We start from the raw sequence: 18,210 nt of genomic DNA on the forward strand, positions 1-18,210 counted from the left end.
TGCTTGATTCAACGTTAATAAATAAACGTCAAACAACAAAAAAACATTCAGGCCATAAAAAAATCTAATATGAATATATTAGAGGCACAACTCTGTAGTGGAAGGTAGATAAACTGGGTTGGTCATTCTGAATGTACGCAGCATTTACTCGCGACAAAAAGGAAAAATCAATTCAGTTTTTCCCTCGCCCCAATATTAACGTTTATTCCATATTTTGTGCTGGGAGGAAGAAAAAGACATTACGTCAGAGATCAAGGACATGGTGACGAAAAGCTTCAAACAAGTGTGGGTATCTCCATTTTCTCCTTTCTGCAGAAGAACAGTGAGAGAATATTGATGGCAATGTTAATGCATTGATGAAGAGTGCACTAAAATCAATTAAAAGTAAGGTAATGTTACAGAGAAAGTATCCTTACTCTTCTTATGATACTTTCATAAAAATCAACGGAAGTTTTTTTTTTTTCCTGATTTAAATATCCTATGTACGCGCATGCAGTAGCATGATTATTTATTGTCAAACTAAGCAGGATAATAAACAAGCGTGGATAGCTAACTTATGATCTAATTAAATATATCTCATGCTAACTGATTAGTTCATGTGTTCATTTAATTCTTTTATTCAATGTATAAAATAAAAAAATTATTTCTTCAGCTACGTATACATCGTTATACATTGTAATACTATTGATTTAAAAAATTTTTCTTGTCAATCTCTTGTCAGTACTAAGATCTTAAGGTCAAATTGAACATTAATCAAGACACTAACGATTTCATCTATTTCAAGATAAATTCAAGAACAATGCGATAATGAAATTTTTATGTTTTTTAAAAACGAGACAATATTTTAAAAATTTTCGTATCTTTTCTACTTGCAGCCACTTAAATGATTCAAATATTTAATACACTTTAAAAATTGTCTAGATCGTAAATAAGATTACACTAATCGATAATTGGCTCGTCTTTTTCTACCAACACAGTAGGTACTGCGTGCGATCGATGATTCGAAATTCAAAAGAGTCACTACGACACTACGCGGATGATACCACTTGAGGAAAAAAAAAAAAAAAAAATTGAACCAAACACACGTAGATTCTAAGCTAATGAAACTGAATATATCATTTGTACATAGTACTGAAAAGGGTGAAAATTGAAGAAACGTCATCCTCAATTTCCGCAGTATTCACACGAAACGGTTAGGGGAAGTCCCGTTGTCTTCCTAAGCTCAACTGCCTAGTGCTGATTACAGGTCTCCCAAAAAGATGGGCATCGAGATTAGAAATTAGTCATCAGGAATCGAGGGCGTAGTAGTGGAGCTCAACAAAAATATAAGTGCCTATGTGTGTCACTAACTCGAGTTGATATTACACAAAAAATGGAGAGCTTGTGTTATAGAGTATTCTTTTTTATTGATTGTCTTTTTGTATTTAGAGAAAAAGCGTTGTTTCAAGAGCTTTTACTGCATATGATGCAGTTTCAGATATCAATTCGCATAAAAAACATGTAACAAAATTTAAAGAGTTTTTTTTTAAAGAGTAGGTACTAAATTCAACGTATACTTATTGCCACGGTTTTCACGTATCCTAATATACCTTATCATTATTTTTTTTTCTCCTGTAATTATATTTTTCTCTCAAGTATGCGAGAGTCTTTCGTGATTACCTCTTGCAAAGTTCCCCTCAGACTGCTTGGTCATCCGGTGAGTAAGTCAAAAACTGTAGGTATCGGTTGGAGATTTACAAGATTTCTTAAATTCATTGCAATATATTTTAAATGAAATGTTTGTAATATAGGTAATCTTCGCTTCGTATTGGGACGTGTTCAGATAAAGTTTATATAATTTATAAATATACCTTATCTTACGTATTTATATAGCTTAGACAACAATAAAAAAACTGTGTTATTCTTGAAGTAAATGTTTTCTCAGTCTCTAGATATGATGTCGTTTTTAAATAAATCTACTACCTAAGTATACAAAGCGATGAAACACAACTAAGCAATAACAACAAAATATGCAAGATATCTAGGATGTTTACGTACAAGATCTTTTTTTTTTAAATATTCTATTGTAATATTTATCCTAGATGTAGAAAAGTGTATTGTACAATAGATTGGAATAAGACATATAGTATACTTTCGTTTATTAACATTTTTTCTCTTCCTCTAATGTTACGTACTATGTGATAAAATGCATGAGAAAAAAAATCATAGTGACGTTGGCTTAATTCAAACTATACATTAGGTAAATAGTTGTACATAGTTATTTTTCTGTCCTAAACTCTACGAGATACATTAATTTTTTTTTTTTTTTTTTTTTTTTTTTTTTTTTTTTTTTTTTTAGGTAAATAGTTGTACATAGTTATTTTTCTGTCCTAAACTCTACGAGATACATTAAACAGCCAATAGATTCATGTCATATTTTAAGAAATTTTGAGTTACAAATGAGAATTAAATTAAAGAATTAAACTTGTACTACATAAGTAACATCTGTTGGTGAATTTATCACCTTTTGGAACGACAATCAAACGCCTCACATAGAAATACTAGGTTCTGTAATGTTACAAGTTTTTAATAAACTAACGATACAGGATCTTAATAATCAGTCAAAAAATCTACATTGAAACGTTCTAAATGAAAATTGAATTTGTATATTAGTACATAATACAGTTATATTAAATCTCATCACCTTTTTAGTCGACAACCAAATGCTTCGTAGAGTTACATGACATTTCTTAGCGTTATGGGCTTTTATAGTTCTTGTTTTGGGAAGACAGCATCTTGAAATTCGCGAGCTTGTAGAATTCTCTAAAAAAAAAGAATTGATTATTATCAGCTTACAAATACTATATTTTCTGGGTTTTAAACCTCAACTAACCCTCGTCAGGTCATCTTGCCCTATCTTGAACTAGAAAGCTTTAATACCAGGACAGTTTTAATACGTTAATACAGAAAAGTCATTTTTTAAAATTTCCTGCCTATCTAAATTAATATTTTCAGAAATCTTGAAGACATTCAATAGTTTTTTTATGTTCACTAATGTTAAACAAAAGTAGGATTTGTTTGAAATAAACACAAAGAGCCTAGTCGAAGCTACATACATTTCATACGTCTTTTCTTTACGATTTATTTTTGATGTCTTAATTAATTTTTTTTTTCCTCAGAAATTTATTCAAACTGATTTAAAAAACGTCAGTCAAAAGCATGGAGCAACGTGCATCTTAAAAGAGATTTTTCACCTGCAAGTCGCTCGTAGCTACACTGCAACGGAAACATGACTCACAAACATAAACGCTGTTCTATTCTGATAGAAAATGATTCTTTCTAATACATAAAAATAAAATTACTTTAGAACGACTACTAATGCAAAAGTTAAGCTGGTACTGACCATTCTAAGAATTAAATTGACACTATAAGCAAACTTAGGGTAAAATACATATCTCTAAATGAAATTAAAAATGTGACATGATTAAAACATAAAAGTGTCCACCACAATGAATTTAGCGAAGTTATATGATTAACTTTTGAAGAAACAATGATTTATTAAGTTATCTGTTATTATCACCTTTTTGATCTTATAATTTGTCTACAATAGCTCAAATTGCTTCTTTTTTAAAATGTAAAGGGGCCCGAAAATTAAAAGTAAGCTATGGCCCTTTCCTTTCATCCTGACTCAGAAACGTCAAGCGAGAGAGAAAGAGAAAAAAAAAGATACTGTACTGCTGCCCCTGACACAAGTAATGGAATTTTCAAGTTTCTAGAGTACTCTTGATTACCTACCTAGGGGTCTATTAATGTGCATCAAAGTTTGCAGGTTAAGACGTATTTCACGTATTATCTATTATAGTCATCCACGCATGCGCAGAAGTCAAAGTTTGTCATAAGTACATGTGCAGAAGTTAATAATACGTCTCAAAGTGTGAACTTCTATGTGCATAAAGCAAGATTGCTAAAATTTGAAGGACTCTCGTACTTCATTTAACTAGGTTAATATGATCTTTGATAATAAGTGCAATTTTCATTTCGTACTTTATTTACAGTTAAATTTAAATTTCTAAAATGGAATTTTTATAGGAGAAATTTGTGTGCCGCCTGGACTGCACGATGTACAACCAAGATAAAATATTAGTTAAGGTAAGTAATTGTTTAATTGTTATTCTTTCCATGCAATAATCACGTGGTATATATGAACAGTAGAATAAGTATTATCTAAGTATAATAATTAATCATGTGAAGTGTATCTAAAAAACTAGCTAAACTAATATTCATTAGTGATTTGTTAGTATATATCAGTGCCCTCCGGTGAATTTGGAAATTCAAAGTGATCAGTGATCCGTTGGGGGCGAAATGTAAGAAAATAAATAAATACAAGTAAAGTGTATTTAAATTTTCCTGCGTTGATTTATTGATGCGCAACGTTTCGCTGATAATATGCGTCAGCCTCATCAGGCGCAGGTACGCGAAAATTCGTAAGTTTGGTTGACTTACTCGTCACCTGTCGTGCTGTCAACTGACGACAGGTCAGTCGACAAACTTACGAATTTTCGCGTACCTGCGCCTGATGAGGCTGACGCATATTGTCAGCGAAACGTTGCGCATCAATAAATCAACGCAGGAAAATTTAAATACACTTTACTTGTATTTATTTATTTTCTTACATTTTGCCCCCAACGGATCACTGATCACTTTGAATTTCTAACATTCATTAGGTTTTTTTTAACACAAAAGCATTAAATCTTTTAATAAATCTTTATTTCATTCGTTTGTAGGTTGTTGGTAGAGACATTATAGTTTAGGAACCACCAGAAAAACAGCACAAAAATGTCTTGTTTAAGGAGTTGAGTGTTCGTGACTCATTCGATTTGGAAAAGGCCGAGGCATTGTTTAGTTCAGATAAAGCTTTAACTGTATATGTTCCTCGCAAGAATAAAATGGCAGTTGAAGATAGAAGTTCTAAAAACATCGAAAAAACTGATAAATCAGTCAACATAGAAGAAAAGGAAATCCAAGAAGAGAATTCATGGAAGAATGTTAATACATCATTTGATGTACTGATAATTAAAAACAAATTTTTCAAACAATGAAAAGTGTCTTGAAAAACTTATATACCCATTAAAATATATATCACTTTTAGCTCATAAAATTCAGTCAATTAATTTATAAGTTATCGTATGCTTTTGGTTTAAATTTAAAAAGATAGTTGGTGTTTTTTCTAATGGCTATCGATTAATTTTTAGTACGGAAATGAATTGACTTTGTGTTTACTCGTGCAAAATATATAAGTAGTTTTGGTATTTTTTACTTTAGTCAAAAATTGGTATTAGAAAATTTTGTATAAATATACACGTAAAAAAAAGGTTTTCATTGACAAAAAAAGTGTGAAACTGTCAAGATTCAATTTTAAATGAACAGGTTATGACATAATCAAAAAAGAAAAACTTGGTAATCTTACTTTATGTACCTTAATTTTCAGTAGCCAATTTTTTGGTGTGTTAGTTTAAAAAAGGACCAGGGAAATCATTATCGAGATGTTTAATAAAACTCCCTTGCAACTTTTACTTATGGAGCTTAGCTTGTACTGTTGGATTGATTTTTGTGTACTATGTACAAAGAATTTTTTGTAAAATACTTACAATCTGGGAGTATAATCTGAAGAGAAGATCTGAAGGAACTTTATGTTTTTTTTTGTTATTAGCTCTTGTCTCTACTTTTATTACAAATGATCTGTGTTTTTTCTTAAATATGAAGGTCGTAAACTTGTTTTAACAAAATATTTAATTATTTAGTTTTTTGTTTAATTGCTTATTTTTGATATAAAGTTGCTTACAGCAGTTAACTTTTGACGTTTATAAATTCCCATTGAAAAAATTATGTGGTCAAAGTAAAAATGGTTGGTAATCTTTTTTTACATCAAATTTCTTCCTGGACATTTTCGATTCATTTTTTTCTTATAAAATTTATCACAAGCCAAAAAAAGTCGATTTCATAATTTATTAATTTTCTTATTCTGTTTAAAATATTGTCTGTGCAAACGCATGTTTAGTGGAAAAATAAGCTGGTTCTGGTCAAAATATTGAAATTCAGTTGAGGTGTGGCCCTGGATATACTATAACAGGCTACATAAATTCATCCGCACATCGAAACAGTTTATCAAACTTGAAGATTCTATATAACCATGGATTAAAAAAGTAATACTTTTAAGAACTGACAGTAGTTCATCATTTTTTTGTTTCTTAACAAACCATCAATATTATGAAATTAATACATAAATATCAAGGAAATGTTTATTTCATAAATCCTTTCAATAATATGAATACTTTTCATGCCATCCCGAGCGTTGTCCTCTATGTACGTGAATATTAGTATTTCCATTTTTAAGCTTTAAGGCAACAATTATCAAAAAATAAATAAGATTATTTTATGTTGTTTTTTGTATATTACGTGATTATTAAAGCATCACCTGATGCACATCATGCAGATGGTCCGTAAAATTTATTGAGCATAAGAAAAGCAAATTCAATTTTTTCCCCAACTCAATATTAACTTTTTTATATATTTTATATAACAAGGTTGGTACAGATTGTATTTAAAAGAGCAAGAACATGTGAAAAAAAGGTTTATACGAGTGTGGGTACGAATTATGTTTTTTGTCTGCAGATGATATCAGAGAGGAAGTATAATGATGGGGATCCCAAATTTGTATTTTTTTTCTTCTATCTTTATATGCGTGTTGAAGAAAAAGGGTTGTTTGCCAAGATTTTTCTCTTTATTAACTTAATTGGTAAAAAATGCATGTTTTACGGTATAACGTAAAATTTTATATTTTTTTTTTGTACTTTATACGATATTCGACATTTTTTTGGTAAGCTTCATAAAAAATATTTTGTCAAAGTAGAACGTAAATATTAATTATTAAATGAAAAATGAAAGTGGCTAGTGGTACTTTTTGAATCAGTGTTCAACGTTTAACCATTTGTGTAAGATAAATGTACATGGTCATCATATCCTGACATAGATAAGTTTCTTAAAAATTATTTACAATTGAGTTTAATTTAGGCTTATGCATATTCCTTTATTTCTTAAAGAAATTAACATCAAAGCAGTTGTGACTATGCCAGCATTTATTTTAAAAATTTATACGAAGAAATCACTTTATATAGGTAAAAAATACTTATTTTATTGATGGCATGCTGGTATAGGCTTAAACATAGAGTGAATTGTAGCAAGAGTATTGCTGCCATGTTGGCTGCGTATATTTTGACAATGTCAACTGACTTGTTACTTAAAAAAAAAATTTTTGCTGAATTTATTGGAACGGAGCATGGGAATGAACTGGGTAAAATAAATTAAAAATGCACTGATTATAAGCTACGAACGAAGACATATTTCGTGGCTTAAAGGAAAATCTCCGAAGAGAAAAACCCAAGAGAAAAAAAATTAATAAAAATATAAACGAGTGAGGTTGAACAATAATTTTTAAGATAAACTTTCTGCAATGAGGAGTGTGTACTTAAGTATTGAGTGTAAAAAATGTATACGTGCGCGTCTGCACGTGTCTCGAAAAACTCACGAATCGCCAAACGTCGCACGGACGTGAAGCGGATTTTAACCGTGCTTTAGTCGCAGCACGCCAAGCTTTTTAAAGATGATGCAGATGACGATGATAATAAAAAAAGGAAAGCGTGAGAAAAATTAACCCCAAAAAGGTGACTCCCAGATACACGTGTGCGTGATAATGATGAGGAAAGATGTAGAAACCAGTAGGACGAATATAAGACCCTACTATGCCAGATACTAGAGATCGCAGTTGACAACTGTAGACCGCTCTGTATAGACAGATAGTTCGAAACTGACCCGGCGTGCTTATCAAAAGTAGTCGTAAGACCCACCCTTCCCTTTTTAATTCTCCCACCCGCTGCAGTCGTCAGGACCCATCAATCCCTTACACCTTATGTGAAAAGCCGGGAAATGAGAGAGAGAGAATGATGTAAGCAATTAAGAGAGGGGGAAAGACCCATGACCCAAGGACACTCAATGAGAGCAAAGGAGATGGAGATGTAGGTGCATGATAAAGAAGGAAAGAATTGTCTAGCTAATGAGAGTAGAGAGAGAGACATAATGAGAGTTGGCGCGAGAGCGATTAATTGTACCGACTGGAAAAAAAGGAGAAAAAGGATGAAGGTAAAAAAGAAATTGACCGGCTCTTGCATGTGTGAATATGTCATGAACTTTTGTAAAAACTCGGTATGCTGCAACATTTGGCGTGCTGCGAGGTTGATCCTCCACCACTTACGAGGAGATTCCGACTAAACGTAGAGTTAACATCCCTCGTCATAAATTCTATCTATTTAATATCTATTTAATACATATTTGTGTTCTTTACTAACAGTACTTAGTCAAGAATTTTATTACGAAAGAAATTATTTTCTGATAGAATATTATAACCTTTTTTTAGAAATTCTCTGAAAAAAAAAAAAATTCTGAAAGTGAGTTTTATCTGTCACTGTTACAGTGTTCTAATTTGCGTGCATGAATATGGTCTATGTTTTACTTATTTATTAAAAATATAACATTATTTTTTAGACACTTATCGTTTTAAAAGATAACAAGGTAATAGTTAAAATTTAAATGAGTCTATACAATAAGTAGACAAAATGCAATTTGTGCAGAGTAATTTTACTGTGAGCTACATTGATGAGACGAAGTTAGCATAATATATTATTTTTGAATCATATCTTATCTTTAGTTTCTTTTTAACAGTATTTTTTATAAGACTTAATATTGTCTTTTATTTTAGATTCATAAAAAAAATAAACGAAAAGAATAGACAGGATTTAGTTGTTTATGGGTGCGTCCTCATAGAATTCAATTTTCTCCCCCTCGATGACAACGAAATTTTGGTATAGGAAATAGAATCGTGGGGCTTGAAAGGGTAGCACAACATAACGTGGGTTCGGTCGACTACGGTACTTTAGCTAATTAACTTGTCAGCCCCAATTGATCAGTTCAATCGAGTACGATAATACATCGCCTGACTTACAAAGGGACTCAGTGTTTGTTTTACCAGTGATTGTTGGTGAAGTTCATATATTTCGATTTGAGACAGTTTAAATTACATCTTTCATCTACAACTGTATTATCCAGTCGGGTACGGCTAAATTAAGAGATTTTTTATCTGTTTTTATCTTACCAAGAGTTACGGGCTATTAAGTAAGTGCCAATACATATTTATTTTTTTTCAAAATGAAGTCTAAAATAATTAAAGTTTTGAAATGTATACGCTATCTCTTCTACTAATTATATCTTGTAGTTGAGTGCAGTATCTTTGCTGTATGTTGAAGCTTGTATTTTCAGTTAAAAATAACTCAAAATAAAAAGAAAAATTTTGGATTTTAGTGGACGGGACATTTCCAAAAAGTCACTTAGAAATAGATGGATGTGACCATGCAATAGTAATGGCTTATTTTAGTTGTGTCTTTTAATATTGAGATAGCTGAATAGGAATCCGGTTTTATTGTAGTTGTTCTGAAACAATGGAGCGTCCATGTTTGAAATCAATTTTTGGTAAAAAGATCTTGATTACGAATTTTTGTGCTTTTTTACATTTAATTCGAAGTTACTCCAACAATTTTCAATATTACTTTTTTGAACTTATTTTACTTATTCTTGAGGGTATCAACTTGATAAAAGATTATGAGGGCAGTCTTCACAAGATTTATTTATTAGGTACCGAATTTTCAAAGTAAAGTCGCTAGATTTCTCGAGTTGTAACGAATTTTCGCAGAAGTTGAGCGACAAAGATATAAAGTTTGTACAACTGATAATTTTTTTCTAAAATACAATAGATAAGTAAGTTTTCAAAAAAGTGTAAGCCTTACATATTGAGTATAAACAAAATGCCAGAGCAAGCTTAAGATATATTGTCATTTTAAGGAAATTTGGATAAAATTATTTAATTGTTACGAAAATTTAATATAATATTATACATGACAATATTTGTGTAACTTAGGTAAAGTATCCAGTAGTTGGACACTTTTGACAATTGAAATTTTCTTTGCTGATTTATAAAAAATTAACAAAAAATGATGTTCAAAAAAACACTGCATTAATCATTAAAATTTTTTTTTTATTTATTGGAAAAAAAAAAAAAAATCAGCTTCATAAACAAAAAAAAATGAATATCAAAGACAAATCATTAAGACCCAGTAACTGGTCACCAGTGTCCAGGTACTGGGACCAAGATGATACTTGGGATCAGTAGTTAGATACCCCATGTTAATTAAAGGGACAAAAGATTAGGGTGGACCTTATTTCAAAATGCTTTCTCACATTTCTCAACTACTCAATAATTATAATTTTTTTACGATATGGTATAGTTTCTGGTCATCATTCAATTTCATTTTAGTTTTTAACAGTAACATTAACATATTATATTTAGTAATAATCAATAATTTCGAATGTTTTTTACTGTTCAAGTACCAGGTATAGGAAAAATCTTATGTTATCGAATGGAAGCTATTCTTGGACAGAGTTATTTATACTTTTCGATGTGTTTAACTCTGATAAACATCAATGAAAAATAATAATATCCATTTTACAACGTTACTGTAGTTGGAAAATAACTTAAACGTTCTATGCCCAACTATAAATAATAATTTTTAGCGATTTGTTCCGTGTCCAAGTACTGAGTTTCGGAACACTCCTATTTTATTTAAGGGATCTATTACTGGACAGCAAGTTTACATGCTTCGCATTGAAAACATATTTTTTCACTTAAAAACAAAAAAAAGTTTTAAAGATAATTTTTTTCATTAGGCATTATTATGGATTCATAGATTATAAATAAATTTGTCTTTCCTATTTGAAAACGTCTTCGATTCGAAAATTTCAATAATATTAGGCTGTTAAACTACTATTGTTTTTTTTTATTTCTGTCCAACTATTAGGTACTTTACCTTACAGCAAATAAAAATGACATTTGTTTTAAAATATCTAAGAGTTCGCGATTTTTTGCATCTCACCACTCGCACTGTTTTGGCCAGCTGTCAGTTATATTTTCTTGTGTGTCGTTTTATACAATGTATTAAAAAATAGCTGCTTTGTATAAGTTGCCAGTATGAAAGTACGATGTTGCAGTAATATTAAGAAATTTTATTTTTCTGCGTATTTAAGTGAGTTCTGGTAAGTCTACTTTAATTCATGCCTTTTTAATTTAATTTGGTGCCTGCTTAATAAATTTTGTGGAGACTTTAAAAATAATTTTTCATTAAGTCAATTCTTTGCGGAATGAGTAAAAAAGTTCCAGAAAAAAGTATTAAAAATTGCTGAGGTAACAGCGAGATGTGAAAGAGCACTATCCATTATGAGCACGAAAATCAGCTATCGTGATTTTTAACTAAAAATCGATTTTAAACGTAGACACCCTATATTTAGGGAAAAATAATACTAGATTCGTATTCAGTGGCCTCGAAAACGTAAGAAATAAGTAATAAGTAGAATTAGCTATTATACTGGGTCAAAAAAGGCTGACATTTGGTTTCAACGAAACATTTTTCAGGATCAAAAACTTTTGTATTATTTTTTTTAATCTCTTTTTATCGAAAAAATATCATTTCTTAACGATCGGTGGTGGTAGTGAACTAAATCCTAAGATCTAGTGAGTTTCAAGGGAGCAAGCAGCAAAACGCGGGACAGTAGCTGATTGGCTGTCACTATACCCACAATATTAACGCAGGTTTCCACTCGTTGTTTGTTGCAAAGTACATGTATAGATGTACGCCTTGTAGATTTTGCTACACATTGCGGCGGTTCTACTGCTCACTTCCTTGAAGTTCACTACTATACTAAGATCTTGCTTACTATTGAGTGAATACAAAGTTTCGGTAGCGCCGTGCTTGTATCTTTGCTTCATTACTATACCTAGTAGATTTAGGATTTCTAACATAGAAAGTGAATTTAAAATTTTAATGTATTTTGCTTCTGCTCATTACTATAAAATTAGATGGTCAAACAGTTATGACAAGTTTCTACCTAAATTATTGTTTTTTAAAGAGGTGTTATATTGTTAAACTGATAATGCGTTTCATTTAGATAGTTAACTGTCAAAATCTTATTGTAGTAAAAAAAAGAATCGAATACAAAGATTTTTTATATTTTTATTGTAACTCTCTTTTAGTGGACGTAAAAAATATTACTAGTTTTAAATTACAATTAAAATTGCTTATTTTTTGAAACCAAAAGTTTAAAAGCACTTTTTCAACCTTTTAATCAGATATCACTTTTATTTACTCGTCAATATTATTAATTATGTAGATTATTGACACCAAAATCAAAGAATGTAATCAAGACCAGCTTTTACATGTATAGTTTTAATACTTAGGATAATATGAGTCAGTGATGATTTTAGAAAAAAAATGTTTAATTTTGTAATGGATCTTAGTTAAAGTAAAGCTAATTTGTTTAGGCTAAATTCATGGTGGTAGTTATTATTTATACGTTGTCATACGTCACGAATTTTGATATCAGAATCAGAAAATGTTTCTGTAGTATGAGGACTGAATTTATCAAGTCAACGTTTAAATATAAAATACAAAAGTATTATCAGATACGAGTATATTTAATTTTCAATTTTGACAAAAGATGTTCATTTTATTACATAATTTGCCCTCACTTGAAGACGTAAATTCAAAATCAACGGATATCCGTTTTAAACTGTAATAATAAAATCGTGATGTTATTTTAAAATTGTTACAGAAATTTCTATTTCCCAACGAAAAATATTATCTACAAACTATAAAAACATCTTTTTTTATAATTTTTTTGACGACATTACAGCATTGTTATCATTATTTTATTGGTATGAATATATACTGTCACGTACGGTATAGACCAGCACATTACTGATTGGAAATGTACAAATAGACAAAAAATTAAAAAAAAAATGTTTGTATAATACTTATTTGTTTATTATTCGGATGTTGCAAGAGTGTCTATTTTTATAAATTTTACCAGGTCCCTCAAACAAAATAGAAAGCATCGAAATAAGCCGGAAAATAACGGGAGTATTACGATTTTTCTTACAAATTTAATTTGAAACTTGCTTGATCAAAAAGTTAGGTGTCTTTTGATCTAAAGAAATGAAAGACCCTTAAGAATTGAAACTCATTAATACTTATATTTTGATCTAGGAAGTGCTCATTCTAAGTAGGATTTAAAAAATTCAAGATCTTATTAATAACCAGTTTTACTGAGGTTCACAAATGTTTATAAATAAATATTACAAATAATTATAAATTAACATTTGACGCATTAAAATTTTCAAAAATCACCTCGGCTCCTATACGTGTCAGAGCAACTTTTTTTTTTTCATTTACAGAAAAATACCCTCAACTCAAATAAAAAAGATTTATGTAGATTAGTTTATGTGTCGTACAGAAGGTTTTATTTATTTAATTGAGAAGGAATAGCAGAAATACATTTTTAGTTTATAAGTTTATAATTTTTTTTATACTTGTAGCTAACTAAAACAAACTAGTTACAAATTTATGTTTAAGTCATTTAATTCTATAGGCTTAATAGTTAAATTATGATGCATAGGCACAGAAATACAAACTTTTGGCAGCAGAAAAGAAAAGTAGTTAAATGGAAAATACGTTTCATGAACCTTACATTATAGCATTCAGTTGATTTCTTCCGAAATGTATAAATATGTTTCCATTTTTTATCTTCGGACTTTTACTGTGCCCTGAGTAGGAGAATTATATAGTTCGTACGTGGTTCTCCTCCAATCAGAAAAATCACAAAAAGTCTCTCCTTGCCCTGGTGGTATGCACTATTATGTACGAAAACTATTATTTCGTTTTATTTATGTCTTTTTTTTTTTTTTTGTTTCAGACCGTGGACAACATCCAAATTTTTTGTGAATAAATTTATAATCATAAACAAAGGCAGATTTTACTGGAGAACAATTTCAATAGATTCATCCGTGAGATCTTTTTCGGTTTTCACTGACTTTAGTAAAAAATTTATTATAATCTTTTTTGTAATTGTGCCAAAAAATCTTCATAGCTTCTAATTGTTTTTTCAGTCAGGAAAAATGAAGACAATTTGTTTAATTGCAGTTTTATTTTTTTTTCCATTTGTTTTGGGAAAATATTCCACAAGTAATGAAAGAAATCACGTTAAACTAATAACTAAATTGGGGAAGTTTTATAACATCAGGAGTACAGGGATAATTTACAATGGCTTCGAACGTAAGTAATTAATAGCATAAACGTGTAATTTTTTTTTTTTTTTTTTTTTCAATTAAAAATTTCACTTGCACTTAATCAGATGAGCACTTTGTCATGGGGATGGTGAGAAAACTCTCTCGCACGTTACACTCATCGGTTGCCGTAGAAGTTTCAGAGATGCCAGTAAAAATTCCAATAATAAAAGCAGATATGCAAACATTATTTGCTGTCCTTTTGTATTCAAACGATGACTTTGAAAAATTTGTTGGCCTTGCGAAAGAGCATGACATGTCTTTTCATGTGTGGCTGCTGCTATTCTCTCAGGAAATGCAGAACGTCTGTCACAGCCCAAAAAAGAATCTTTTGAAACTCAACTATGCCAGTCAGGTGCTGGTCAAGTGCGGTGGAGATCAAAAGATTAGAGAATGGTATGCTACAGAACCAACAACTAAATTGCATACACCGGAACTCCTCGAGTGGAAAGAAGAAACTGGTTTGGTAGTCAATACCGATCAAAATTTGTATCAGAGACGAAAAAATTTAACAGGTGTGACAGTAACAGTCAATTTTGAGGTAAAAAGTGTATCTTATTAATAATTAATTATTATCCATCCTAAACATTTTTGCATCCAAACAAAAAGCTTATTGTACAATATTGTTTATAGCCTGGACAAGAGGAAAATAGTGGGTCGGGACATGCTGAACTCATAGTAGGGGCAGCATCATACATGAATATAACTTTAAAAAAACATAATGGTTCATGGAAGACCTCCGATGTTGTTCATAGCTTACGATTGACTAAGAAAGCTCTTGAAAATTTCGATATGACAGTTACAACTGTGGAGTACCAACATGTATTGATAATTAAATATCCCTATGCAGATATTCCATGGCATGCCTATTTTGATGTAAAAAAATTGTTTAATTATCGTTATCATCTGTTAGTTTGTTTTATTAATAACTTAATAATATTATTCTTTATAACAGGTTTTCAACAGTTCAATTTGGGCCTACTTGATTTTTCTGGCAACTGTCACACCCACATTTTTTACTGTCATCGCAATTTCACACAATCGTGCAAATAACTATAGAGTATCGCTGGTCGACAGTTACATGCACGTCTGGCGAATTTTGGTGCATCAGGAACATCCAGGTAATTGGTTTATAAGATTATCTTTTGTTTTATAAATATGCCATAGAATGATAAGGAATAAAGACTACACAATATGTAGTAAAAATCAAAAAACGATGCACAAGTGATAACTAATATTTATAAGTACTCAGAAACCAAACTAAACAAAAAACATATGATAAGATGAAAAAAAAGAATCAAGTAAACAAAGAAAAAATGAAAGTTTAAAAAAAAAGAAAAAAAGAAATGAAATAAAAAAAAGTTTAAAAAATGAAAAAGAATGAAAAGAAACAAACCAGGGGATGTAACTGGGTGATGGGACTCACGGTAAAAACAAAGTTCTTTAAACATGAGATGAGTATAAAGACACACAATTTCTCAGGTAACACGGGGGTCACTGAACCGTAGAAAGAACAAAGCTCTATAAGAATAAGTACTGCAATTATGTAGGTCAGTTAAATAAAAACTTGAGAAACAAAGATAAAAAAAAAAAAAATAGTTGAGTATTCACGATGGCTGAACTAATTTCTTTCATTTTATTTTTTTTAATTTGTTTTGCAAGTTTTTATTTTACTGAACCACATGAATGCAGTACTTGTTTTTATAGAGCTTCCTTCTTCCTATGGGTCTCGCGACCCCCTTGTTACTTGAGAAATTGTGTTTCTTTATTTTATGATGTTTTTTGACACACACCTTATGTTAATTTATTTTTTGGCACTCTCTTTATCTTTAAAGAACTTCGTTCTTACCGTGGGTCCCATGACCCATTTATACCCCCTTATTTTTACACAGTTATAATAAAGATTAAGTATCAAAACTGTGAAACACTGCTCTGTAACAAGAGCTTCACAATTTTTTTCTGAAGTATTTTATTTAAGTACCATGCTCTATAGGTTTTACTCTTAAGTCATAATAAAATACTATTTTATGATAAATTTACTTAAAAAAAAATTCACTGAATGACGTGTTGATTATATCTTTTATTTTAACAAAATTTACAGAGTTACATCTAAGCTGCACATCGTTCAAATTGGCACAACTGTCACTGTTATTATCATCCTTTATTTTTGTCTCGGCATACTCGGGATGTTTTACGAGCTTTAATACAGTTTTTTCACCAACAATACCTTTCAAAGATATTCATGGCTTTATCAAGGATGGAACGTACAAACTGATTGCTGATAAAGATAAAAATCTGACAAACCTGTTCCCGGTAATTTAAAACTTTTTTTAATGTCCTCTTTAAAAATTGAAGAATAAGAAATAAAATACATAAAAATGATATTTTTTTAGGGCTTGAGCAAAGACATGCTTCAAAACATAAGCTTACATTTAAAACCTGATGACGAGTTACCAACAACTCTGGAGGAAATTTATGAACAGGTATTAATCAGTAAAAGTTATAGCAAGTGCATATCTATTTGGTAAAATATACTTAATTATACGTGGTTTTTCACAATAGTTTCGAAAAAATTGAATTTCTATTCCGGTAAATGCAAGAAATCTGTGTTTCCAACCACGACACCTTAAAAAGACTTTTATCAAAATTTTGTATTACTCTACGCGATGCAATACACGCGTTTTGCTTTAGAGAGAAATTTTATAAATATCTATTATAAAACGTTGCAAAGTTTAAAGAAAAATACAGTTTATTGCTGTCATGGCTCGTATAAAAACATTACCGTAAGAGAAGTCAACAAAAACCTTAGGCATCATTGTGCAATGGTTATTATTTCGAGAAAAGTTCAGGCTATTCAGGTGATTTCTGAAACTATTTTATTTATTGTTTATAGTATAATACTAACTTTTCTAATGTTTTTGACGTAACTTTTAAATGAAAATTTATCAAGAACTAGATCTTCTTCAACCTTTTGAACCACTTTAAAAGAAAGATGCTAAATTTGTAGCGCTTAACACAGTAACGACGCGAACGGCTCTTAAGATTTTTACTGCAATATATCAAAAATTTCTTACGGTAAACTTACGAATCAACATTATTAAATGGCATTACATTGACTAACAATAAATTATTTGAAATTTTTTTCTATTTCTCTAGAAAGCAAATAATACTACAAAACAAAAATATTCTAAAGAGACTATTAGGATACTGATATTCAATTGTATTGGTCCCTATTATTATAATCATGTATGAGTTGTTGCATATAATGCTTTGATCCTTACGGTCTCTACCGTGATCAGTTTTTTTTTTTTTTAAATGTTATAGATTAAAATTTATTGATGGTGACTTATTCAAAGATTTTTCAACTTAGGTATGCAATGAGAGAGTTGCTTACTACGGAGAGGCTATGTTTCGACATCTCACAATAATTGGAAAACCATGCAAACACATAGTATTTCCGCAACATAGACTGCAACAATTGGGTATTGCTGTTAGAAAGGGCCATCCTGTCTATGGATTTTTCAATTATTTGTAAGTGTATTTGAATGAGAATTATCGGTGACCAGAAATTAAAATAAAGTTTTCTTTCAGCATAAGAAAAAGTATTGAAAGTGGAGCACTAGCTAGGTTGAGCGATATGCATTATTTCAAGGAAAATATTGAAAAAAAAAATACATTTATATCTTTTGGTTTAAGAGAGGTTATACCACTTTTTGTAATCATATTTGTCGGATGCGTCTTGGGTTTAATTATACTTTTTTTCGAAAAGTTGTACCAAATATTAAAACCAAAAATATCGAGAAAAATTGTAAGCAAGAATAAAAGAAGAATTCGACCCCTTCATGATCGTCAAGGGGAGCCTTCTCAAGGAATGGAGCTAAGAAAACGAAATGTATCTGTAATCGAGGATGAAATCGAAAGTGCACCTCCTCTTGGTGAAGAAGACGAAGACG

This window comes from Copidosoma floridanum, unplaced genomic scaffold (genome assembly GCF_036245765.1).
Source record: "Copidosoma floridanum isolate Cflo_tuat_1 unplaced genomic scaffold, Cflo_Japanese_pri ptg000006l, whole genome shotgun sequence".
NCBI classification, from domain to species: Eukaryota; Metazoa; Arthropoda; class Insecta; order Hymenoptera; family Encyrtidae; genus Copidosoma; species Copidosoma floridanum.